The sequence below is a fragment of the Schistocerca piceifrons genome, chromosome X (assembly GCF_021461385.2).
Source record: "Schistocerca piceifrons isolate TAMUIC-IGC-003096 chromosome X, iqSchPice1.1, whole genome shotgun sequence".
Taxonomy (NCBI): Eukaryota; Metazoa; Arthropoda; class Insecta; order Orthoptera; family Acrididae; genus Schistocerca; species Schistocerca piceifrons.
The window spans coordinates 511,447,442-511,472,859 of NC_060149.1; the positions used below are offsets into that span (position 1 = coordinate 511,447,442).

Here is a 25,418-nt window from a genome sequence, read left to right on the forward strand (position 1 = left end):
GTAACCAGGGACCCTGTCGTCTTGGGTTCCGTTCCTGTTACGGGTATTTGCATCACTGATGGCTTGTTTTGGAATTCCAACTCTACCAACAGTTCCCTGCCTATCGTACTCCCTTCGTGTTGTTTTGATGCTGACAGGGTTCGCGAATGCCACATTCAGTTCTGCGGTGGCTACTGCAGAAATGACTGTCGAATTTTCATCGTAATCCTCTTCAACGACCGTCTGTCACGATCGCTCAGCACTCAATTCCGTCCGCATTTTGACTTAGCGAACGACGTTTTTCGGCTTTCGCTTTATGCGGTATGAATCTTCGATACGGCGCCACTTGGATCACCAAACACTTTGCCTACCTTGGTTATGGAAGTACTCATTATACAAGCGCCAACAATATGTTCACGTTCGAATACACTTAGCTCCGACATAACGCACTCACAACTACACAGAGCACTGTTCTGATCATGATTGACACTTGCAACATATTGAGCGCATTGTGCAGGTGCCGTTTGTGATCAAACACAACAACCCAACCGAAGGTTTCTCTAGCATCGGCGTCTGTGTTCCACCATGCATTTCTAGCAGTGTTTCCATATTTTTTTCAACCCCTGTACATATTGTGCGTGTTGATATTACATAACCAAAACCGGCGGGCACTTAAACTACAAGACAGAGGATGGAAAGGAGGAGTGTTAGAATTTTACATTTCTTCAGTATCGACGTCTGTAGCTTCGACCAATCTCACTTAGGTAAAGACGTAGCAGAGAATCGGTCGCCTCTTTCTGAAGGAGCCATCCCAGCATTTGCCAGTCGTTATTTACGGAAGCTGTAGAAAAACAAATTCAGGATGGCTGGTCAAGGATATGAGCATCACTTAACCAGAATCTCTTCGCAGCAGTGTGGTTATGCTCTCCTAGCAACCCAAGTAGTACATATTTATTTATGCGACGTCACTGTAGCTCTTTTAACCTACCAACTAAGTAGTCTGACTGGTACTGATGACTACCGTTAGTCAATAAATTTTCCCCTTTAATAAAAGATTTTTATTTGTATAAGGCAGAAACAATAACCTTCCATAAAGAAAGGTGAGTAATGTTGCCTTTTCAAAACTACAGAATAAAAATCGGATACTCCCTGGTCATTTTTGGGGGAGTGATTCCGCCTTAGAGGTATGGAATTCATTCAGAACGCTAACTACAATGATGTGAAAGAGTGCAGCTCCTTAGTTTACGTGACAGTTGTAGGTTTTGCTAACTAATCGACAGACGTAATTTGGCTCATACGAGGCAGATAGCAACATATCACTTGTTCATCCAGAAGATCTTTACAGACTGTTGAATTCTTTGCACTTTGATTGAGAATAGCTTGTATCATAGTTGCTCGCTTTTGTCAAGGTTCCATAATTGTTTGTGGGAATTTCTTTCTAAAAATTTATGCAGACCTAAGCAGTTAAATTGGACACTCCTGTCTCGTAACATGTGCTAACTCCTTTCGTATTGATGACGATGGCGAATCGCCGTGGCATGGATTCCACGAAACGCCGAAAATCATGGGGAACTACCCTCTTCAATGGCCGCTGACGCGTCACTAACAACTCCGGGAGACTGGTCAGAGGCGCACACATCTCTCTCCGCGGATCCCAGAAGTGCTCAGTGACCCGGGGACCACAAAGGCTTCCTCATTTCCGTGTATTGTTTTACAAAATATTTTGAGACACTTTGGGAGCGATGGAATGTTGCACTACCTTCCTGAAGATACAGGTCGCCTTCAAGGTGCTGTAGGCTAACACACAGATGGACATTAACGGACAGTGGGTTCCCATATTGTTTGCTGGTGAAAGAAACTACGAGACGTATCGTGAGGCTCATTTCATTCCCTGTAAACGTCACACACACGAGAATGCCTCTACCACTAGCCTGACCAGTACCCATTTGCAAGCATCGTCAATGAGGTTCCCATCTGCCATCGGCGTGTACCAACTTATTCAGTGACTCATCAATCCAGGTGACTTTTTTAAATGTTTCTAGCATCCACTTGTGTTTTGTGCTCATGCTATTCTCAGCGCCCCGGGGCGTGGGTGAGCTGTCCGCACAGTGAAGAAATGGTTCTGGTTTGTATGACTGCCCACTGCCTGTTGTTCCCAAACATTGAATTGGTGTGTCACTGTCTGCCTTGTGGCTCATATATCCACTATTAAAATCCGCGATACTCGGCAGCGACACCTGTCATCAAAATTTTGTTGCCCGCGGCAGAGATATCGGCAGCAGGCGCCTTCACCGAATCTAGGTAATCACGGCATATCTTTGACAGGGTGGTATGTGAAAAGCCAAGTGCCCGCACGACCTCGCAGATGGCGTAACCCATGTGTCGACTTCCCACAGTCAGATGGAAATCAAATGAGCTGATCTTTTGCCATGACCATCTTGCACTCAATTCTAACGCCGACGATCAGTCGATCAGTACAAAATCTATTTGCAGCCCAGTCGCGTGATTCGCGGATCTAGTCAGTTCGCTGTGGTGACAGGTTCTCTCTCTCTCTCTCTCTCTCTCTCTCTCTCTCTCTCTCCCTCTCTCTCTTTTGCCTCCTCCCAAAGAAAACAAAATCATATTTCACAGGTCGTCAGAATACGCTTTTGCCAGATCTCCTTCAGTCGTTCAGATCGAGCGACCCCCCCCCCCCCCCCCCCCCGCTCCACCAAATCACTAAAGGCGAAAGCTGAAACGGCCTATCTCTCCTTTGTCGAATCCGAATGTTTGCTGTGCCGCTAATGACATCGTCCTCGACGATGCTTTAAACTATAACCTTGTCTCCTTTCCCCTTTTCTTTCACTTGCCCACCTGTGAGCACTTACTGACAGCGTCAATCTAGCTGGTCTAGCGGAATAGCGGAACATCTTCGTCCCCCACGAGTTGGTCATAGATGTAGGGCGACCATTAAGACAGTAACCAGTCCCATTCTAAACACGATATCATTACTGACTATGTACAAGGAACGTCAGTTACTTCGCCGATATATTTTTTATTTTATTTTTTTAAACCATTAGGTACCTTAGAAAGATAGTTCGTAAACATTCGTCGTTCTTTTGTTGTGAAATATGTTTTTGCCATGCATTATTTTCATACCAGATATACCAGAACTATACTGAATGTTCCAGATTATGTTCTGAAACGATCTGTGAGGCCGTGTCTGCCAATCTGAGCTTCCTAAAAACCGTGAGCCTATGTTCCCACACAGCCACTTTCAGATAGGTCACGTCGAGTCTTGATTTGCAAGAACTGTGTTGAGACTAAATTATTAGAGACATGGTACTGACGTAGTGGGGAAGATATGTATGAAGGAATTGGCACTCTGTTTATTCAGGATCCCCAACTCCTTTCACCTCATGTGTGTTAGAGACGCACAGCACCAGCAGGCATTTGATCTCAATTCCCCTGAATATGGGTCCACCGTCTGTCAGGGAGTCACATAGCTCACTCGATCACGTGATGAGGAGGAAGTAATTAAGGTAGTTCCGATGTCTGAGATCACAGTGCTTTACGAGGCAAGCTAACGTTGGAGTTGGTATGCCGTTGTTTTACTTCGACCTGAGACCCAGCTCACCTAAACGATTACGGATAAGCTTTAAGTATCACGTGAATGCAATTTTTCATATTCCCCTTACACAAGATGTATCACCGAAAGAAAAAAAAAAAAAAAAAAAAAAGCCTGGAACAACTTGGAATACAGCGCTGAACGTTGAGAGACTAACATGGCACTTAGCCAAGTTAGCTAAGAAGTAATGGTCACAATGAATATAGAAGCTCTTGTTTTAATCCTGGTTACCAAAATATATTTGATTTTTATAGCTCTGGCCTCTGCAATACCCGAGCCATTTCTTGTTAGTACCGGTGCCATTTAATTTCTTAATACGTGTCATTGACTTAAACGTGAAACAGTGACATGCTTAAGTAGGCTTATGGACTGAGAACGTACCATATTTTCTCGCCTTATTATTTTTCCTTGGTATGTAGCGAGCAATTCTTTTAAAATTTTATTTAAGAAGAAAACACTGTTCACATCTTGAACCACTACATATGATATTGATTTCACGTTTTACGCTACGAAACACGCGATGCAAATTTTATTACAAAATACATTTCTTTGAAACTTTCACGAAAGGATTTATTCGTGCATTTCATCGTGTATAAATTGAAAAACAGTGAAGCGGTTAAAAGTGTAAAAGGAACATCGTTTCACAAAAATCGTTGTACACGCAACACCAAGAAAGAACAACATGATGCGAAAATATGACATTCTACCAGCCGATATGTATGCGATCCGTTCAAGTGTATTGGCAAGGACTGGATCCATAGGCCTAGTGGAAATTTTGCTTGAAGTCATCCAGCTTTAGACTGTTCAAATATTCTTTACTGTGACTGCAGTTTCCACTTACTGTAAATCTCAGCACTGTGGGATACTGGGACTGACTCAACAACATCAATGTAAATCTATCCGCTGTTCCATACACCAAGTGACCACACTTGAAAAAGCTGATAAAATAACGGCAAACAGCGGACGCGATGTCAAAACTAATACGCACTATAAACACTAACGTGTCCGCCTCCGTAGCTGAGTGGAAGCCGGAGCGTTAGCTCAGCTTTTTCGATCAGGTGGCCGGCCACATTCAGTAATAAAATAATTGAGTGAAGTTTTCATCGATGAGATTTCAGAGGTGTCGAGAGACTTCCGCACAGAAATTCTGACGAAAACTGACGAAGAAACAGATAGGTAGAACGACAATAAAAAATAAGAGGTCAGCGCACGTGACAGAGGAGCTTGCTACTTGATAGAGTAGTAGCTGTTCCAAGGTCAAGAAACCCGACAACGACTAAGAGACTGGTTTCATGACCACATGCCCCTCCATATCGCATTCAATGACGCCATTGACGGAGGATAACACGGCGGTCGGCCGAGCCCAATTAGTCCGTCTAGGGTCAGAATGAGTAACTTTTTTTAATAAACACTGCAGTGAAAATAGTGTGACACAAACAGAAAATGGCACATTTGTGTAAAAAAAATGTGTGGGTAAACGAAAGACAGGTAACATATAGTTCCATTAAAATAGTTCTGAGTGTAGGCCTGTTACCCTAAAAAAAACCTGGGATAGTTAAAGTTATAAAATAATAGACATTTAGACCATGTTTGGGCGGCCTTCCCCAGTGCTGCCACATTTTCAAAACGTCGCCTGTTTTAATATTCTAGTGTATCAAGTAAGGCGTAGCAGTACATTCTGAAGGTTTTTAATGGGGTACAAACGTTTACATAAACATTTTGTATTGAGTGTTAAAACCCTAATTTGAGACGGCGAGTTTGTATGGGGTGCTACAAAAAGTGGACCGGTATCCTGTTTTAGAATATGCTAGTAAATTTTGAAAATGCAGTGACAGTGTTCCGATCGCCGTCATAATTCGACGACGAGGAGTATTACTCGCGGAAGAGAAGGTTCCGGTATAGAGTCCCGGCCCGCCACACAGTTTTAATCGGCCAGGAAGTTTCAAACACTCCGCTGTTGAAAGGAGGATCCGTTCTGGAAACAGTTCCCTGCGCTATGGTTAAGCCAGGTCGCTGCAATATTGTTTCTTCCTGAACTGGTATTCCGGCAAGGTACGCAGGAGAACGTCAGTGAATTTTGCAAGATAGGAGAGAGGTATTGGTGGAATTGAAGCTGAGAGGTCGGTCGTGAGACGTGCTAGGACAGCTCAGTTGATCGTATCGAGCGCAAATAAGTTTAAAATCACCATGTCAACTATAGTACTATTTCGCTATATTCAAGATAATCCACAACAACTTAACACTAAACATCTGTTGCCAACTCATGAGACACCACAGACCAAAGCCTGTGGAAGAAAAACATTCAGAGGCCAACTGAAAAATAAAAGAAAACTGTGGAGAAATATTAACAACCACATTCTTCAGTCGTAAGCAGTACCGACATGGTATGACACAACAAATAAGGAGGTCCTAAAGGGTGAAAAATTACACAGGCTTAAACTGAAACAGAGTCCGTATTGCAATCAATCTCATATTGTCGACGCTTTGGCACACACCCTAATCTGCAGAGATCAGATATACTTCAACCACACTGGATTTTTTTTCTGAAGTGAAACACAATAGCTACACTTGGATTATCGGCCAGTTCGCATATTTGCGACTTCGACCAAAAATGTGAGTACAGATGAGCATGTACAGTTTATGATGGAAGAGCCCCATAATCTTCAAAAGAGTCCAAAATACAAAGCTTTGGTTCAAAACTTTTTACCATAAGGGAGTAATAAGTTTTGGTTTGTGCACTACAGTTAAGGGAGATGCCAAGAAGTGCGTATTTATTTTACTCAGTTTGGTAAAAATAATTTCCGTTTATGAAAAAAAAATGGTTCAAATGGCTCTGAGCACTATGGGACTTGACATCTATGGTCATCAGTCCCCTAGAACTTAGAACTACTTAAACCTAACTAACCTAAGGACATCACACAACACCCAGTCACCACGAGGCAGAGAAAATCCCTGACCCCGCCGGGAATCGAACCCGAGAACCCGGGCGCGGGAAGCGAGAACGCTACCGTGTTTATGAAAAGCCGTGGTGTCCCAGCTGAACTCTAATTTCGGCAGAAGTTAGAAGATGAAAAAATAAAAAAAATAAATGGATAAAAAAATTTCCAAGAAGTGCGTGATTTATTTTGTCTTAAAGGATGTTAAGTCTTTTGATGAGAAAAGATGATTTTCTAATATCAGTTTCAAGAATGAAGAATTTAAACTTCTATTTTACAATTACAGAGAACATTAAAGGCTTCGAAACCAAGCTGAGAAGGAACATAAGAACGAGCTGAAAATGTAGAAGGGGGCCAAGAAAAAAAAAGTGGTTGTAAGACCATTTTCCAGGTAACGCAAGGTTCCGGGTTCGAGTCCTGTTTCAGCATATCCTTTTAACCTGCCGGGAAGTTCCAACGAAGGTGCATTCGCTCATGTGTTACACGGTGATTTGTTGCCTCCGTGTGAGAGGTTTCGTTGTTAGGAAACAGGCCGTTTTCGGCGGTGTTTGGAGCTATGTCGGCAGCAGGATTAGGGCGCGCACAGCGCTAGCAGCTTGACGCCTTAACCTTGTTTCCTTCCCATCTTAACGGCGGCCACTCTCACCTCGGGAGAAACGCCCGCGCCCCTGTCCACAGCTCGCTGCCTCGCTGCTCGCTGCCGGCTGCAGCACCACCAGATTAGACAGCCACAGCCGCCCCTTGACCGGTTCCGGTCTCTGGCTTGCAGTGTCTGTGCTCATACGGGATTCCTTAGTTCCTCATATGGTCTAACACACATACTCAATCTGTACATTGAGCAAACACTAAAGGAAACCATAGAGAAAGAAATGAAAATACTGTTCAGGGAAAAGAAATTAAAACTTCTAGGTTCGCAGAAACATGGTAATTCCTGAAAGGTATATTGACGGAATGAACTATGTCTGGAAAAGAGCTTATGAGATGAATGCCAACAAAAGGAAAAGAAGGGTAATGGAACATAGACAAATTAAATCATGCGATGCTGAGGGGATTAAGTTAGGTAATGAAACGCTAAAAGTAGTAAATGAATTGACTACATGGGCAGCAAATAACTGACGATGGTCGAAGTAAAGAGTACAAAGTGCAGACTGACTACAGCATGTAAAGCGTTTCTGAACAAGAGAAGTTTGTTAACATGCAATATAAATCTATGTGTTACAAATTGAAGTTTACAAATTTTCTGGAGTGTGCCATTGTAGAGAAGCAAAAAGTGGACGATATACAGTTCGGACATGAAAGAATGGATGCACTTTAAGTGTGATGCTACAGAAGACTGCTGGGGTTTACACGGGCAGATCGGATAACTAATGGGGAGATAGTGAATCGAACTGGGAATTGAGAAAAGAAATTTGTGACACAACTTGACTAAAAGAAGGGATAGAGGGGCAAAACAAACTCGGAGGCAGCAAAGATTAGTTGATTTGGTAAAGGAGGGAAGAGGGGGCGGGGGATAAAATTATAGCAGGAGATCAGGGTTTGATTACGGTAAGCGGGTTTTAGCGGGTGTCTATGTCTGTGTGGACAGACTTACACTAGATGGAGTTGTGTGGAGAGATGCATGAAACCCGTCTTAGGGCCGACAACCAAGAGGGATGTTCAATAAGTAATGCAACACATTTTCTTTCTTGGACAATTTCGGTTGCAAAAAAGCGGAATTTCCTGTGGGAAGTCATGGAATATTCCCGCTTCAGGCCCTATAGTTCCATGAAGATGCGACAGGTGGTAGCACAATACATAGCCTTCAAAATGGCATCTGTAACGGAGGTGCGTTCCAAAAAGAGTGTTTCTTTTGGCGGAAAACAAGCGCATCGCAGGTATTCATAGGCGCTTCCAGAATGTCTACGAAGACCTAGCAGTGAACAAAAGCATGGTGTGTCGATGAGCGAGGCGCCTGGCATCATCGTAACAAGATGGCGCAAACATGTCCGATCTCCCAAGTGCCGACCGGTCGCACGCAGCTCTCTCCTGCAATGTTGGAACGTGTGGACACACTCATTCGAGGTGGTCGACGGATCACAATCAAACACATTGCAGCACAACTGGACATCTCTCTTGGAAGTACTGGCACACTTGTCCACCAGTTGGGGTACTCAAAAGTGTGTGCTAACTGCATTCGCCGCCGCCTAACAGCAATCCATAAGGAGTAACAAAGGACCATCTGCGCGGAATTGCTTGCGCATTATGAGACTGATCGTGACAATTTTTTGTCGAACATAGTCACACGCTGTAAAACATGGGTTCATCACTTCCAACCGGAAACAAAACGGTAATCCATGGAGTAACACCACACCATCTCTCCTCCAAAGAGAAAGTTCAAGGCGCACCCTCGGCCGGTAAAGTCATGGTGACGGTCTTCTGAAACTCTGCTGGGCTATTCTGTTTGATGTCCTCCCTCATGGGGCAACGATCTACTCTGAAGTGTATTGTGCAACCCTCAGGAAACTGAAGAAACGACTTGTGTTCGTCGACACAACAATACAAACGAACTTCTCATTCTCCATAACAAAGCAAGGCCTCACACAAGTCAGCGCACCCGAGAGGAGCTCACAAAACTTCACTGGACTGTTCTTCCTCATCCACCCTACAACCCGGATCTCGTACCTTCCGACTTCCACCCGTTTGGCTCAATGAAGGATGCACTCCGCGGGAAGCTGTACATGAATGATGGGGAGGTGGGAGGTTATTGATGCAGCAAGACGTTGATTCCGACGTAGAGTGATACCATGCGGGAGTACGAGCCCTCCCAGTAAGGTTGCGTAACGCCGACGCATGGAATAGAGATTATGTTGAAAAACGGGGTTTTGTAGCCAACAGTGTGGGGAATAATGTGGCGTATTGGAATCCTGCGTAAAACCAACATACTTTCAGAAAAAAACGTGTGTCGCATTATTTATTGAACGCCCATCGTATATGTACGCCCCGCAAAACTGGGTCCTTGTTATCGCAGACTTGAGTTATTTGGCAAACATTCCCCGCCCCTTGTTCGAAGGCAGAACTGAAAGCAATGCAAAAGTGGCCAAACTCCGTTATTCTCTGACGTGGTTCGTTTAAATTCTTCAAAGTCACTTTCACTTCGTCTGTGTCATCAAATTGTTCTCATCGAATCCTGTTCTTCACGAGATCAAACAGGGAAAAGTCTGAAGACATCATAAACGGGATGTATGGCTACGGATCAGCACAGTCCAGCGACCGCCTCATTTGTCGCCGAAGAGAAGTATGGTTGCCCATTGTAACGTTGAATTTGGACTGCACTGAGAGTTCTATGAGATTTTACTCTCGTAAATGCTTCTCTGAACAGTTGTTGTGTCTATTTACTACTTGCTGTTGAAGGAACTGCTCCGTTCCAGAAATGTAAGGAGGATAACACCCTCGTCATACAAAAAGGTGCTCACTCAGATTTCATACAGTCAACTTTATATTAAATGGGGAAGAAGTGTGAAGCAATTCCACGGACTGGTTTTCTGTTACTAGATCGAGAATAAATATTTTCATTGACCCTGAGCCCTTTAAGCAGACCACAGCAGACTTCTGCCCTTCTCTTCCTCGAATCAGATGACAACTGTTGGCTCATTAGTCATTTCTCAAATATTTCCGAATGGGTTTGAAAAATCACATTCATAGGAATGAACGAAGTTGCCAATTAAAAATATAGCATTCCCAACAGTAAATGAAATTCTAGCTCAGTTTTTAGTAACTTTTAAAATCCCGCGCGATCGACAGTTCTAGAAGAACTAACCACGATAGCTGTATATCTTTGACCTCTGGGGAAGAACTGGATAGGATTTCACCTGATGATCTTCCTTATTAGTTTGTTCTTGATATTCATAGTGCTGCGCGGAGTGGCCGCGCGGCTTGAGGCGTCACGTCACGGACTGCGAGGCCCCGCCCGTCGGAGGTTCTAGTCATCCCTCGGGAATGAATGTGTGTCTTGTTCTTAACATAAGTTAGTTTAAGTAGTGTGTAAGTCTAGGGGCCGATGACCTAAGCAGTTTGGTCCCTTAGGAATTCACACACATTTGAACATTTTGAATATTCATAGACTCTTTAGTAAACAGAGTTTTGTTGGCAAGCGGGATCCATCGCCTAATGTGGTTTTAGAGATAGTTATATCCTGCCATCATCGCCATGTATCGACGTGTTCTGCGACTATGCGCCAAGCGTCCTTGTGACCCTTCTCTCCCCACTGCCTCAACACATTGCTTCACACAGCAGTTGACTCAGTTATGGTCTGTAAGTTTGGAATATTTGTTTGTAGGAAAAAGCCTATTGGTTTTTTCCTCTTTTGAATGTTAAATCCGTAAATAGTTTTAAGCTGCATATCTATCACGGGGAATCGCCTCTGACCTGGGTACCACGCGATGCAGCTACAAACACGTTTGTCTTTAGGTTTACAGAAAGAAACTGGTTTATTTTCTCCTAGTGTGCCGTTGATTTTCATCCGTCACCGAAGTCGAGAGCACAGCGACCCTTGTATGAGTCTGTCAGTCCCAGACGTACCTCTTCAGTCCAAGAAGTTTAGAGGCTGTATTAATAAAAAATAAATAAAATAAAAAAACCTTAAATGTTAAGACAGCGGTTTTAAAGCTTCAGGTGTTCTAGATAGTCTCCCCCCTCCCATTGAAGTACAACCACGTCAAACTGTCAGAAAAATCCTTCTTTGGGAAATTATTCAGCTCGCGCGTCACATTGACTTGAATGTCGGTTATGTCATCAAGGCCTTAACCTTTTATGTGAATTTCTGTATTCGTCGTTTTGTGGCAGCCTCGTATTAATAACATAATGTCCCGTCACTCGTGATGGTGTTTTCCAGAAAGGAATTGTCCGCGTTTTACATTTCAGCCGAGTGCGGCGGGCGGCCACATGTCGTTGTTTTTGTTCGGGTGTCTGCGTCTGGAATAAACTCCGCATACACGTTTCTCTTCTTCAACACGTTTTGGAGAACGTATTGAAAAATTGATTTAGATGTCCGTGGAGGTATGTACCGTCTATGCAAGTAATTGAAGGCAGTTTGTTTCTTGCCATACGCGTTTTCCTTCTTTTATTTGGGAAGCATTATCAGTGGCGTGTAATCCATGTTTCCTTTTATGCATACAATAAACGTATTATGTGTTACATATAATTTGCTGCTGTGTTACGTTTTGTCGTGTTTTTCTCTTGTTTTTTTATGTTAGAGTCAACTTTCGTAGCACAAATTTTGTAATGTGCACTTATCGTTCGGTGTTATTCATCATTTCCAGCGTTGTTAACTCATGCGTGTGGTCCTGGAGATGTATTCGTTAGGTTCCATGCTCCAGCTGGCCGATTTCTGGCGTTCTTTCACCCACATTTGTCACATCGAGTATATCATTTGCACTTGCTCACACGTATGTTGATCACAAAATGGAAAGTGCAGCACGATCTGGAATTTGCGTTGACGATATAGTGTTTTCCTTCAATACAAGGTCAGCTGGGAGTACGACTCTCTTGAATATAAAAAACTGCCCTTCAAATGGTTCAAGTGGCTCTAAGCACTATGGGACTTAACATCTGAGGTCATCAGTCCCCTAAACTTAGAACTACTTCAACCTAACTAACCTAAGCACATCACACACAGCCATGCCCGAGGCAGGATTCGAACCTGCGACTGTGGCAGCAGCGCGGTTCCGGACTGAAGCGCCTAGAACCGCAAGGCCACAGCGGCCGGCAACTGCCCTTCAGCACTAAAAATTTTTGTTCTCTGGTAGATGTTGTTCATACACATTAAAGTAAATAAAGGTGAGTTATTTCGTATCATGGAGGTGATGTGGTACTCTACTACGGAAAAGGTGAGAAAATAACTATTCTTTTAATAGCACGGAGAAAACTTACACTTCTCAAGGGCGAGTAGGAATTAAATTTAATAAGACCAGAGTAACAGCAGTGATTTTTCATAAGACATTACTGCTGTCAAAGACATACTAAGAATACCCGTTTAAGAATAATTTTAAAATGACAGAACTATTTCTTGTGGGGATGTTTTCATTAACATAAATAGTTTCGTCAAAGTACTGGTGTGTGAATATGAGCATACTTATGCACACTATACTGCAAGGTACGCTGCAGGCTTTTGGCGAGATGGTTCTAACAGGATTTATTGTCTATATTAGTAAATTACTAGCTGAGTACCCGGTATTTATTCCAAACTTCTATTAGACCGTCTCTTCCTCTCCCCTCTCTCTGTCCATCACAAGCTACGCATCCTCGCTGTCCAATTTCTCCTCCTCCCTCTCCCTCTCTCTGTCTACCTCATCCTTCCCCTCTCACTGTTTGTTTCCTACTCTTTCCTTTCTCTGTCGCTCATCCCCTCCACCCTTTCTCTGCCAATTACCTCAGGCCCCGCTCTCTACTCATCTCCTCTTCCCACATCTCTCTGCCTATCTATTCCTCCCCCTGTCGTTTTCAACCTTGTGCTCTTTCCCTTCTCTGTCCATCTCTTCCCCCCCCCCCTCACCCCCACCCCCCACCCCCCGCTCTCTCTCTCTCTCTCTCTCTCTCTCTCTCTCTCTCTGAACTTTTTACCCGTGGCTTTGCCTGCGTACGCGCATGTCAAATATATTTCACCTATATTTAACATGTTTCAGACGTATTTGTACACATATTTCGCCTTGTTTTTTATTTCGTCCTGCAGTTTCATTTTCACGCAGTTCAATATTTGTGACATCATATCTCCTGAAATGTGTGCTGTAGCAATGACATAATTTTGCAGGTATTTCAGTGGTATATGCGGCTACTGTCTGCGAAATCTATTATTAATAGGGTTAATAGTAAAGAAGTAATAAATTAAAACTTCATGCGTGACATGGCAGCTTTTCGCACATCTCACTGCTTATGACGTCATATGTCCTGAACTACGTGTCGTACAATGACATAATTTTACTGGTACATTCCGAGGTATATGTGAATACTGTCTGCAAACTGCGTCGCGAATATAGGTAGTAGTAAAGAAATAAAAAATTAAAACATCATGCTTCATGCTGCAGTTTTACTGCATGAGCAGCCAAAATGTAGTAAATGAGAGAGATTTTTTTTCCCCCTTTCATCAATTTGTAGGGTCGACAACGAGAAAAAGTTTTTTAAAGAGTTAAAATTATGTGTAAAGTTTGGTGAAAGGCATGAAGTGCTCTCTTTCTCAAATACTGGGTGACCTAGTTATGGATATTCGCGTGTCGTTGCATATACTGAGCTTTCACCTCGCTCCCCCCTCTTTTGATAGGGCGGTGGTTCTTACCCTCACAGCGATGACTTCCAGACAGTAAGTGATATGCGTTTTGGTGAAATCGGTCCAGTGGTTTAAGAGGAGATGTTGAAAACACACACACAAATATATACGTACATCCAGTTTTATAATATGTATACATGTTTGTATTTAAATTAAACAGAATGTCTGTCATAAAAAGTAAGTTGTATGGTTGCCTTGCCTGATCACCTCAATGCCATACCTTCAGCATCAATGAAAAAACTATATAATAAATTGTAGCTTACCTATTATCAGACACGATGCCAGCAAATACGGCAGAATAACAATTTGTAGCCACGACACACTTACGGCAGTCCATGTCTGTCGTTGACTGGATGATACCGCAATACACTGTATCCGGGGATAAAATTAATTCCAGTTAAGCACACAACAGTCAAACAAACGCCAGATATCCTTCGTTCGTTAGTGCATGTATAATGCATGTGCATTTCGTATTTCGATGAAATTTTAAATTTTTTAAAACGGTTCCCTTTTGAATTAGCGTTGTTTTTACTGAACAGACGATACTCTATAGTATCATCATGACTTCAAAATGAGACGACAAGAATTAAAAATATTCGCCCAGCGTGGGGCTCGAACCCACGACCCTGAGATTAAGAGTCTCATGCTCTACCGACTGAGCTAGCCGGGCAGACGTCCTACGTGTAACAAGATCTTGCAGAAGTTGCTGTACTCCAGTCCAGGTAGAACGTGGACAGTTTTTTTAAAAAAGTATTTAATAATAGTTGAATAATGAAAATCTTTATCAGATTGTATAATTATGTAAAAATGGGCTTAAGATAGTCTCATTTGTGATCGTATTCTAAGGCACATAGGTAACAATATGAAACTTCATATTTTAACAATTTGTGTTTAATTTCGTATAAAGCAGCAACATGCGCTTAGTATAAAATATCAGATTTTTCTCGAGAGATCATTGAAACTCTCGTCATACCCAAACAAACATTTGAAAATTGCATGTTTTGGTTCACGGGCGGGTCACACTGAGAAGGGTAGCAAGTGGACTCGCTAATTACACTGGCGTCGCACGGCACGCGAGAACGACAGCTTTACTTTCGCTCCGGAGGAAGGCGTATCCGCATTTTTGCGCCGAGCGGAAATATCACCGCCAGCGGTGGGGACTGAAACCGGTACCTAAGCTGCAGCGACCTGCCACGTTTAACACAGAGACTGCACCTAGCCTCAAGCAGGCCATCGCACTGTCAAAGGCAAATATTTTTGACACTAATTTTATGTCGTAGTCGAGGAATACTGTGTTAAGACGACATAACTCATCAAATCGCCTTTGTTTAAGTGTCATAATTTGTGACAATATCGAGCTCATTGCAAAGAACAAACCCCAAAAATCAGATTGCTACTGTGCCTGGTCGATTCCTGCTCCAAACCATCTAATAAGAAATTCGCTGCGAAGTCTCTATATAAGATAAAAGTGATAAAGATGACGCAGGGAGACTGACACCACATTTCCAAGAAATTCCTTGGTAGACGTTGTTGTTGTTGTTGTTGTTGTAACCGCTGGTGAGATCAGTTTACTCACAAGTTTTTGTACTTCAGGAATGGAAACTATCGGGAGAGATTTAATAAATTAGAACCAAGTCAATTGAAGGAAACTTTCCACGATTTTTAGTAGCAGGTACTAGTAGATACGGACCTGGTGGCTTATAATTCACATTTGGATTGTGGAATAGAAATGTTGTAGGTTATGTGGTCGAATAATGGCTTCTTTCGCTAACATCTTTGCTGAAAATGGGGGTGCAGCATCTGTCGCTATGGAAACAGACAGATGACCCAGCCTTACTCTGGGACAGATACCGCGATATTTGCACAGCTAACAGAAGTCTATACGATTTTATTTTACAGAAAAATGTCGAGAAAACGCATTAGGACAACAGACAGGGGAAAATGGACTGCAGAAGATCTAATAGAGGCCGTGAGTCTAGTCGAAGAAAATGTAGTGCTAAAAGGAAAGCAGCTCGAAAGAAAAATATACCAGAACGAACATTAAGGAGAAGACTTGCCACGCACAATTTCAAGAAAACAGGGTCTGGACCATCATTATACTTGGTTGAGATTCAGAAAGGAAGTTAGTTGGCCATGTAAAGAAACTGCAAGCATGTGGCTTTGCTCCCAAACCGTCAGGCAAATAGCTTTCAATTTAGCTGATCAGATGGGACTGAAGCTTCTCTCATTTTTAGAACGCAATGCAGACTTAAAACATCAGAAAAGCCCAGCGTTTGGAGTGAACAGAGACGAAGTCAGTTCTTGCTTTGATCTACTGACAAAAACGTTGACAGAAAACGGTCTTTTGGATTAACCAGGTAGTACCTACAACGTAGACGAAACTTGTCTACAGTTACACAATGAGCATTAGAAGGTTGTGGCGGTAAAAGGAAGCAGATGTCCGTGTTATTACTTTTACTGTAAAAGGAGAGACAATAACAGTTATTGCGGGCTGCAATGGTGAGGGAAATTTCTTACCACCTTACTGTATTTGCAAAGTGCTAAATAAAAAACAAGGCACTGAAGACAACATACCTCCAGAATCAATTGTTGTCAGAAGAGAATCCGTTTATGTCAACACTGATATTTTCATGGATTGGTTCAAAAAACACTTGGCCCTGCTCTGCTTCTGCTAGATGGTCATGCCTCTCATATAAATTCTGTCACCCTTTTGGATCTGTCTGTTGAGAACGAAGTGTCGATAGTTTGTTTGCCTAGTCATACAACACATTTTTTTACAGGCACTGGACCGATCATTTTTCAAGCCGCTAAAATCTTCCTTTAAAGAGGCTTTTCATTCACGGATTGTAGCTAATGGAAGCAAAGGAAGAAGTATTACAAGACAGCAGTTTGGAGAGTTGCTCTTCAAAACGTGTACTAGTGCTGCAACTGTCCATATTAATGTCCCGGATTTAGAGCTACTGGAATTATCCCGCTTGATAGAGCAGAAATTCCTAACCATGTCTTTGTTTTAGACATTAGTAATACTCAGACTGAGCTCCCAACTACTGAAGATGTCTCTAATGATTTGGTTCCACATCAGCCATCAATATCGCCGCCTGAAAAATACTTGTTAACAGGACACCCTTCTGATTGCAAACATTGCACAAATTTGGCTACTGTTCGACCAACTGCGCACGGTAGTTGCCGTTCAACTGAAATCTCAGTGGCTGCTCATGGAAAAACTCCATCAAAATTGCTGGAACAGGGTTCACCTATTCTTGCACTACCTCAGAGAAGTAAATCCAAAAGAAAACATTCAGCAATGAATCTAACATGCGACGAGTTTATAGCAACAAAAAGAAAGAAAAGCAGTGAAGGAAAGAAGAAAGGAAAAGCCGGTGCACAAAAATGTAGCAGCTGAAAGAAATCAAATCCCCAAAACTAGAGGAAAGAAACCTCCAAAGAAACGTCTGTTTGAAGAACAATTTCTAAATAAGATGATAATGATGTTTCCCTACACAATAGTTCCTGCGATGAATTAAATTTTGAAGAAAACGAATGTGTAGAGTGCCTTGAACTTCATCAAGAAAAGTCGTCTAGCTCTGACTGGATTCAGCGCGTAGGATGTTCTTGATGGTTTCATGAATCATGCTCTCACTACGAGAACGTGTGTTGTTGTGTGGACGATTTAAAAATAAACATGAAAAACAAAAATCAAAAATGAATGTCATGCTCAATGTCTTTTGCAATTGTCCATCTGCCCCTCTCTTCTGCGGCATCTTGTCTGCCATTTAATATTTTTTTGAAATTTACAAGCCATTGTACGAGTATATCATAAGAATGTTTCTTCGTTATAGAATTTTTTTGTAATACGATCATTTCTGTAACAATAAACAATGTTCAGACCACCAAGCTTGTCTAAATCTAAAGCGATTTAAGTGTATATGTATTGGTAAGAATTAATTTGAAAAAATATGCGGCTTTTGTCTCGTCTTTACCTTAAGTTTTGGCAATCAGCATGTACCACACTCTGCCCTTATCTGAGCTGGAGAACGGTGTCCCACAAGATAGTGTTTTAATTGTAACTGCCAGCATCACGCCAGAAGTTATATGTCCTGCCCAGTATTGCTTGTTTGTCGACGACTCCTGTGCCTTTTGTTCCTCCTCAAGCCTTTCAACAAGAAGTCACCAGTTGCAAGAACGGACAGAGAAGAGGGATCTGAATTCTCGAACGAGAAGTTTGTGTGCCTTCTTTTTAACCGTTCACATTCTGTCTTAAACTTACCTGTGTTGAACATGAGGGATGGTATTCTTAATTTTACAGATACAGTAAGCTTTCTGGGCCCCACGTTTGATTTCTTAACTTACATGGTTGTCACACTTTATGGACCAGGAAAGATGGTCCCTCTAAGCTCTCACTATTTTAAGATGTCTTAGTCATAATTCACGGGGAGCAGACCGAATTGTCTTCTCCAGTTTTACAGAACTTCCGTGCGATCTTTGATTGTTTAAAGGTGCATGGTGTATGGGTCTAAAAGACCGTCCCAAACCGATCCTTTGTGATGAGGCTGGTACCACCGCTTCAGATGAGGTGACAACTCTTCATTATACGACAGGTCTATAAACCAATATCCACGCCAACACACCTGCATTCCCTGTTATTGCTCAGCCACCTGTCGAAAGGCTTTTTCACCACCGACAACAAATTTACAGTTTTACAACAACGTGAATTCGCTGTGAAGTATTGACTTTGGAGATGGGTGTCGTTGGTTTTACAGTTTTACAGCAAGGTTGGAGCAGATCTCAAGCTTGGCTCGTACAGAGGCCCAGAATTTTTTTAGACTTAGCGAATTTTAAGACAGATTGCACTCAAGATTTTACGTTTCAGTCTTTTTAAGATTTTAGATAGGCATCACAGTTTTATAGTTGAGAATACTGAAGGTTCCAAACAAGGGAATTCCACTGGTTGATCATTAGTGTTCCCCGATCGTGTCTTCAGGATTCACCTTCCTCGTGGATATACATTATTTACTGCAGACCTCCATCCGATCCTGAAGGTACGGGAGCAAATGAGGCGTCTTCAGGGGAAACAGTTTGTTACACATCTATCTGATTAGTTCTGATGGTAATAGATTGGTAATTTGTAATTGCGTTAAAGCTAGTAATATTTGTTTTTGTTTCAGTTGTGTAAATATTAGCACTCAGTCAAATTATATTGCTGGTTAAGAAGCATGCAGATAGATGTAATATGCTCTATAAGGTTCTCGAGCTTGATGTCAAATTTATCTTTCCACGGTTTCAGAAACTTTAATGAGGCTATTCTCCATAAGTGGTGATCGGCGTCGAATGCACAATAAACGATCCGATATGAAACCCAAGAACACCGTAAAGAACTGTTACTTTGCTGTTTGTCTATGTAAGACGCATATATTAACCTGAAACCGCACAAACTGTTTTTCCATGAGGTGTATATGTACATCAGATTTTCAAGTGGAGCCAAGATGTGGTATTTAATGTTTTGCGGAATTGCATAAAACTACCAGTTAGACATTGTCAGTTTTTCAATTTTTCAGTAATAATATTTTAATCGCCAGATATACAGTTACGGCATAATCTGTTCTAGAGGTTGACTGTGCAATTTTATTCCAGCCTATTATAATAAGTACGAGTACTTGCACTAAGAAGAGCAATTGAAATAACAAGTTCACGAGTAAAATAACTACAAATTAAGTCACACTTCGGCGTAAAATCATTTATCCTATCGGTTGAAAGTGAAAGGCACGCAATACCGTTTCCGCGACGAATGATTTCGTAACTCTTGCAATTAGAGAATATATTCTTCCTAGAATTTGGCATCGATAAGCCTAACGTGGTAAGAAAGACAAAAGATGTTGGCTGGCTTCTTAGTAGTACCTGTATTACAGTAAAACAGAAAGTTATCGGTAAATGCGGTGTTGATGATGTATCGTAACGTAACAGCTACTGTTACTGTGATTGTTGCATGCACTCTTTGACTACATTTGTAAACATGTTTTCTCTATACTTTGCTACAAGGTACGGCAAGAATCTAGTGCGCGTGCTTTTCTGTACTAAAAAGTCCATTATCCCACCAGCTCCACCATCACTCTCTTTGAGCGTCGCAGATGTGATTTTCTACAGAAATGTCACGCTGGTGTTCAGCCGCTTTACTTCAGCACTGAAACGTTTATCTCTGGTAAAGAGCTTCATTCAATGATACGTGATTTTACCACCGTACAGCCAACACTTACTGATTTCCATCAGTTGTACCTTTCTATCTCACAAAGAAAAGGACGTTGGAATCGTGAATAATTGTGAAGTTAAATGACTGTTTCATTCGCAATACTTCATTGCGCACTGTCTTGCAGTTAACTTTTGTGTGTTACTGTTCTTGAAAATTGATAATTAAATCAGCGCAGTCACTATCACAAAGAAATTTGTGATTATCAAATATTCTTTTCTGTTTTCATCTAGTATCACAGTAATCCTTTGCAAAAAGATAGTGCCAGAAACATTCAGACTATATATGGCGTTAGGGGTAAAGATACCAATATTGTGATAACTGGAACCTTAGTATGTATCCGCTCCAGTGTGTTGGTTGTTTTTTTCTTTCCATCTAATAGTCTTCCTGCAAACACGTTACATAACTTACTACGTGACGTGTTCTACACGACTGTGACTGCGCCACGAAGTGGTCTACGCCTGTCAGTATACACAGGTCAGTCAGGACATCATGACCACCTTCCTAATAACCGGCATGTCCAACTTTGGCAGAAAGTTTCATAATTTCCGGGGAGAGGGGCGATCAGCTCTGACGCCACATTCAATCACATCCCAGATGTGTGCGATCGGGTTCAGATCTGGTGATCTGGGGCAGCCAGCACATCAATTGGATCTCGCCACTATGTTCCGCGGACCACTCAGTCACACTCTTGGCCTTGTGACATGATGCATTATCTTGATAAAAAATGCCACGGCCCTCGGGAAATATGAGAGTCACGGAGGGGTGTACATGGTCTGCAACTAGTGTACGATACTCCTTGGGCGTCATGGTGCCTTGCACGAGCTCCACTGGACCATGGATGCCCACATGAATGTTCCCCAGAGCCTAATGGAGCCGACACCAGCTTGTCTCCGTCCCGTAGTACAGGTGTCAAGGAGCTGTTCCCTCCAAGACGAAGGATTCGTGCCCTTCCATCGGCGTGATGAAGAAGGTATCGGGATTCATCAGACCATGCAACGCTGTGCCACTACACTAACGTCCAGTGACGATGGTCGCCTGCCCATTTCAGTCGTAGTTACCGATGTCACTGTGCTAACATTGTCACCTTTGGTAAAACTCAGATCGATTGCGCCCCTTCCCCATTCTACAAACGGACAGCACGCTCACTGATATTACATGCACCGAGCGTGTGTCTGACTGGCAGTCATTCCTCGCTAGGTGACGCTGCTAGGTCGGTGGTCATAATGTTCTGACTGATCAGTGTAGACTGTTAGTTTTGTTTCCACGCGTCGGCACTTTAGTACCTGACAAGCTGCCCAGCGGTAAATAAACATTAATGGCTTCCTTTGCCACACGTATTTTGAGATACTAACCAACGTAAAAACAGCTATAATTCTTAGTCTGCAAATGAAGTAAATACCGATGTAATATTGTTTATTACACTGCCCTCAGTCATCAATAGAAATATCTGCGCCCGCATCTCGTGGTCGTGCGGTAGCGTTCTCGCTTCCCACGCCCGGGTTCCCGGGTTCGATTCCCGGCGGGGTCAGGGATTTTCTCTGCTTCGTGTTGGCTGGGTGTTGTGTGCTGTCCTTAGGTTAGTTAGGTTTAAGTAGTTCTAAGTTCTAGGGGACTGATGACCATAGATGTTAAGTCCCATAGTGCTCAGAGCCATTTGAACCATTTTAGAAATATGTGCAATAACACCCCTAATACTCTGTATATCACAAGCTTGTCCCTCTGTGGTTATTTGACACTGCTGAGTATTTTCCTGGCTTTATTCAAGTGTTGCTTATTATGTGTTGACACTTTTGTTTGTTGTTAGATTTTGCCCTTGTCTAAAATGTGTTCATTGAAAATAAATTATTTCTTTTTGCTACCCTTGTGAGAAGCAGCCATTCATTGCCCAGGTTTGACCTTCGTAAGTGTCAAGTTAACGTGTTGGTATACCATAAGTTGATAGGTTCACGAATGGCTCAGACTTCTTGATACCACAAATCCTTCACGCAGTCAGGGACACACGCAGCTCGTACTGGCAGAATATCTACATTCTACACGCCATGAGTCATCGAAACGTCAAAATGTTGGAATACGGTATCTCAGAAAGATAATATGCCAACATATAATGCAAGGGATGCGCGGAATCCCATCAAATTGAAACTAGGTGCCTCATATCTCCCTAACGACAGATAAGTAAAATTGTGAGCAGATGGTTTAAGCATCCACATCTACATCTATGTGATTACTCTGCTACTCACAATAAAGTGCCTGGCAGAGGGTTCAATGATCCACCTTCATGCTGTCTCTCTACCGTTCCACTCTCGAACGGTATGCGGGAAAAACGAGCACTTAAGTTTTTCCGTGCGAGCCCTGATTTCTCTTATTTTACCGTGATGATCATTTCTCCCTATGTAGGTGGGTGCCAACAGAATGTTTTCGCAATCGAAGGAGAAAACTGGTGATTGAAATTTCATGAGAAGATCCCGTCGCAACGAAAAACGCCTTTGTTTTAATGATTGCCACTCCAATTCACGTATCATGCCTGTGACACTATCTCCCCTATTTCGCGATAATACACAACGAGCTGCTATTCTTTGTACTTTTTCGATGTCGTCCGTCAGTCCCACCTGATGCGGATCCCACACCTAGCAGCAGTACTCCAGAATAGGGCAGACAAGCGTAGTGTAAGCAGTCTCTTTGGTAGACCTGTTGCACCTTCTAAGTGTTCTGCCAATGAATCGCAGTCTTTGGTTTGCTCTACCCACAATATTATCTATGTGATCGTTCCAATTTAGGTAATCCCTAAGTATTTAGTTGAATTTACAGCCCTCAGATTTGTGTGATTTATCGCGTAATCGAAATTTAGCTGATTTCTTTTAGTACTCATGTGAATAACTTCGCACTTTTCTTTATTCAGGGCCAATTGCCACTTTTCGCACCATACAGAAGCACGACTAAGTTTGTTTCCAGAGGTCTTCTATCCCATCTCAAACCGACTGCTTGCACCTTGCGACCTAGTATTACAGTGTTGTCAGTGGATAGCGCTAGGGTTATCCTTGTGCGGAACACGCAAATTGAAATCTCGTAACGTGCTTTCCAGAGTGTATTCAGTCTAGTGTTGTGGATCGCCAGGGTCAGTGGCCGACAGGCTGAACTTTTTCCGTCCACAGTGCGCGGGCCACTGCAGATGCGTATCTGCAGTGATTCGTTACGCGCGAGGGAAGCTTTCTGCAGCCGCTAGCTACGGAGACTTCCTGTTTTCTACGACGTTCGCCGCCAAACCTGTTCACCTTTCATCCCGTCGCTAGAGCGGACGAGCTGGAAAATCCGCAAGGGCGCGGACCCTCTTCTTTGCCAAACCTAACCTCTCACATACTTGTGTGTTTCCGCAAACTCTACACGTAAGCGTTTCGTAATCGTGTAGTTCCGTCACCTGCGGTCTGCGAGTCCTCAGTGGCGAAATTGCAGTCATTATTGGATATACAGAGTGAACCAGAACTCCAACGACAAATTTTCAGTGTTTGTTCAGAGGTAACTTCTGAAAGTATTGGTATAAGGGACCCACGATCTCCGGCGTATCATTACACAGTTATTGTACTCCATGTGAATTCGTGTCCCAATTAGTTTTGCATCTGTGTCCAACTGAAAATATGCACAACAGTGCAAATGTCGACGGTATACTATGTGTATCTTGTTTCCATTCTCTCACGGTACCTTTTGTTGACAACAGGCAAGATCTACACTCCTGGAAATGGAAAAAAGAACACATTGACACCGGTGTGTCAGCCCCACCATACTTGCTCCGGACACTGCGAGAGGGCTGTACAAGCAATGATCACACGCACGGCACAGCGGACACACCAGGAACCGCGGTGTTGGCCGTCGAATGGCGCTAGCTGCGCAGCATTTGTGCACCGCCGCCGTCAGTGTCAGCCAGTTTGCCGTGGCATACGGAGCTCCATCGCAGTCTTTAACACTGGTAGCATGCCGCGACAGCGTGGACGTGAACCGTATGTGCAGTTGACGGACTTTGAGCGAGGGCGTATAGTGGGCATGCGGGAGGCCGGGTGGACGTACCGCCGAATTGCTCAACACGTGGGGCGTGAGGTCTCCACAGTACATCGATGTTGTCGCCAGTGGTCGGCGGAAGGTGCACGTGCCCGTCGACCTGGGACCGGACCGCAGCGACGCACGGATGCACGCCAAGACCGTAGGATCCTACGCAGTGCCGTAGGGGACCGCACCGCCACTTCCCAGCAAATTAGGGGCACTGTTGCTCCTGGGGTATCGGCGAGGACCATTCGCAACCGTCTCCATGAAGCTGGCCTACGGTCCCGCACACCGTTAGGCCGTCTTCCGCTCACGCCCCAACATCGTGCAGCCCGCCTCCAGTGGTGTCGCGACAGGCGTGAATGGAGGGACGAATGGAGACTTGTCGTCTTCAGCGATGAGAGTCGTTTCTGCCTTGGTGCCAATGATGGTCGTATGCGTGTTTGGCGCCGTGCAGGTGAGCGCCACAATCAGGACTGCATACGACCGAGGCACACAGGGCCAACACCCGGCATCATGGTGTGGGGAGCGATCTCCTACACTGGCCGTACACCACTGGTGATCGTCGAGGGGACACTGAATAGTGTACGGTACATCCAAACCGTCATCGAACCCATCGTTCTACCATTCCTAGACCGGCAAAGGAACTTGCTGTTCCGACAGGACAATGCACGTCCGCATGTATCCCGTGCCACCCAACGTGCTCTAGAAGGTGTAAGTCAACTACCCTGGCCAGCAAGATCTCCGGATCTGTCCCCCACTGAGCATGTTTGGGACTGGATGAAGCGTCGTCTCACGCTGTCTGCACGTCCAGCACGAACGCTGGTCCAACTGAGGCGCCAGGTGGAAATGGCATGGCAAGCCGTTCCACAGGACTACATCCAGCATCTCTACGATCGTCTCCATGGGAGAATAGCAGCATGCATTGCTGCGAAAGGTGGATATACACTGTACTAGTGCCGACATTGTGCATGCTCTGTTGCCTGTGTCTATGTGCCTGTGGTTCTGTCAGTGTGTTCATGTGATGTATCTGACCCCAGGAATGTGTCAATAAAGTTTCCCCTTCCTGGGACGATGAATTCACGGTGTTCTTATTTCAATTTCCAGGAGTGTATATGGCGACTAAAGTGGAAACTGACTATGATTTAAGGAAAAGTGTGAGTTCATTCACATGACTGCTACCAGAAATCCGTGAAATTTCGGTTTCACGATAAATCAGACAAATCTAAAAGCCGTCAGTTCAACTAAAATGTAAATGTAAATGTGTGACTAGGGCCTCCCGTCGGGTAGACCGTTCGCCGGGTGCAAGTCTTTCGATTTGACGCC

At 43.4% G+C, this 25,418-nt stretch overlaps 1 protein-coding gene and 1 non-coding gene across 2 annotated transcripts in view; one reads left to right on the top strand and one right to left on the bottom strand.

The window, feature by feature from the left end:
* LOC124721976 (pancreatic triacylglycerol lipase-like) overlaps positions 1–25,418 on the top strand; it is a 451,439-nt gene that overhangs the window by 250,619 nt on the left and 175,402 nt on the right. The gene's annotated exons all lie outside the window — the stretch shown is intronic.
* Positions 14,417–14,489, bottom strand: Trnak-cuu. Its single transcript has one exon. It is a non-coding gene; the product is annotated as a tRNA-Lys (tRNA).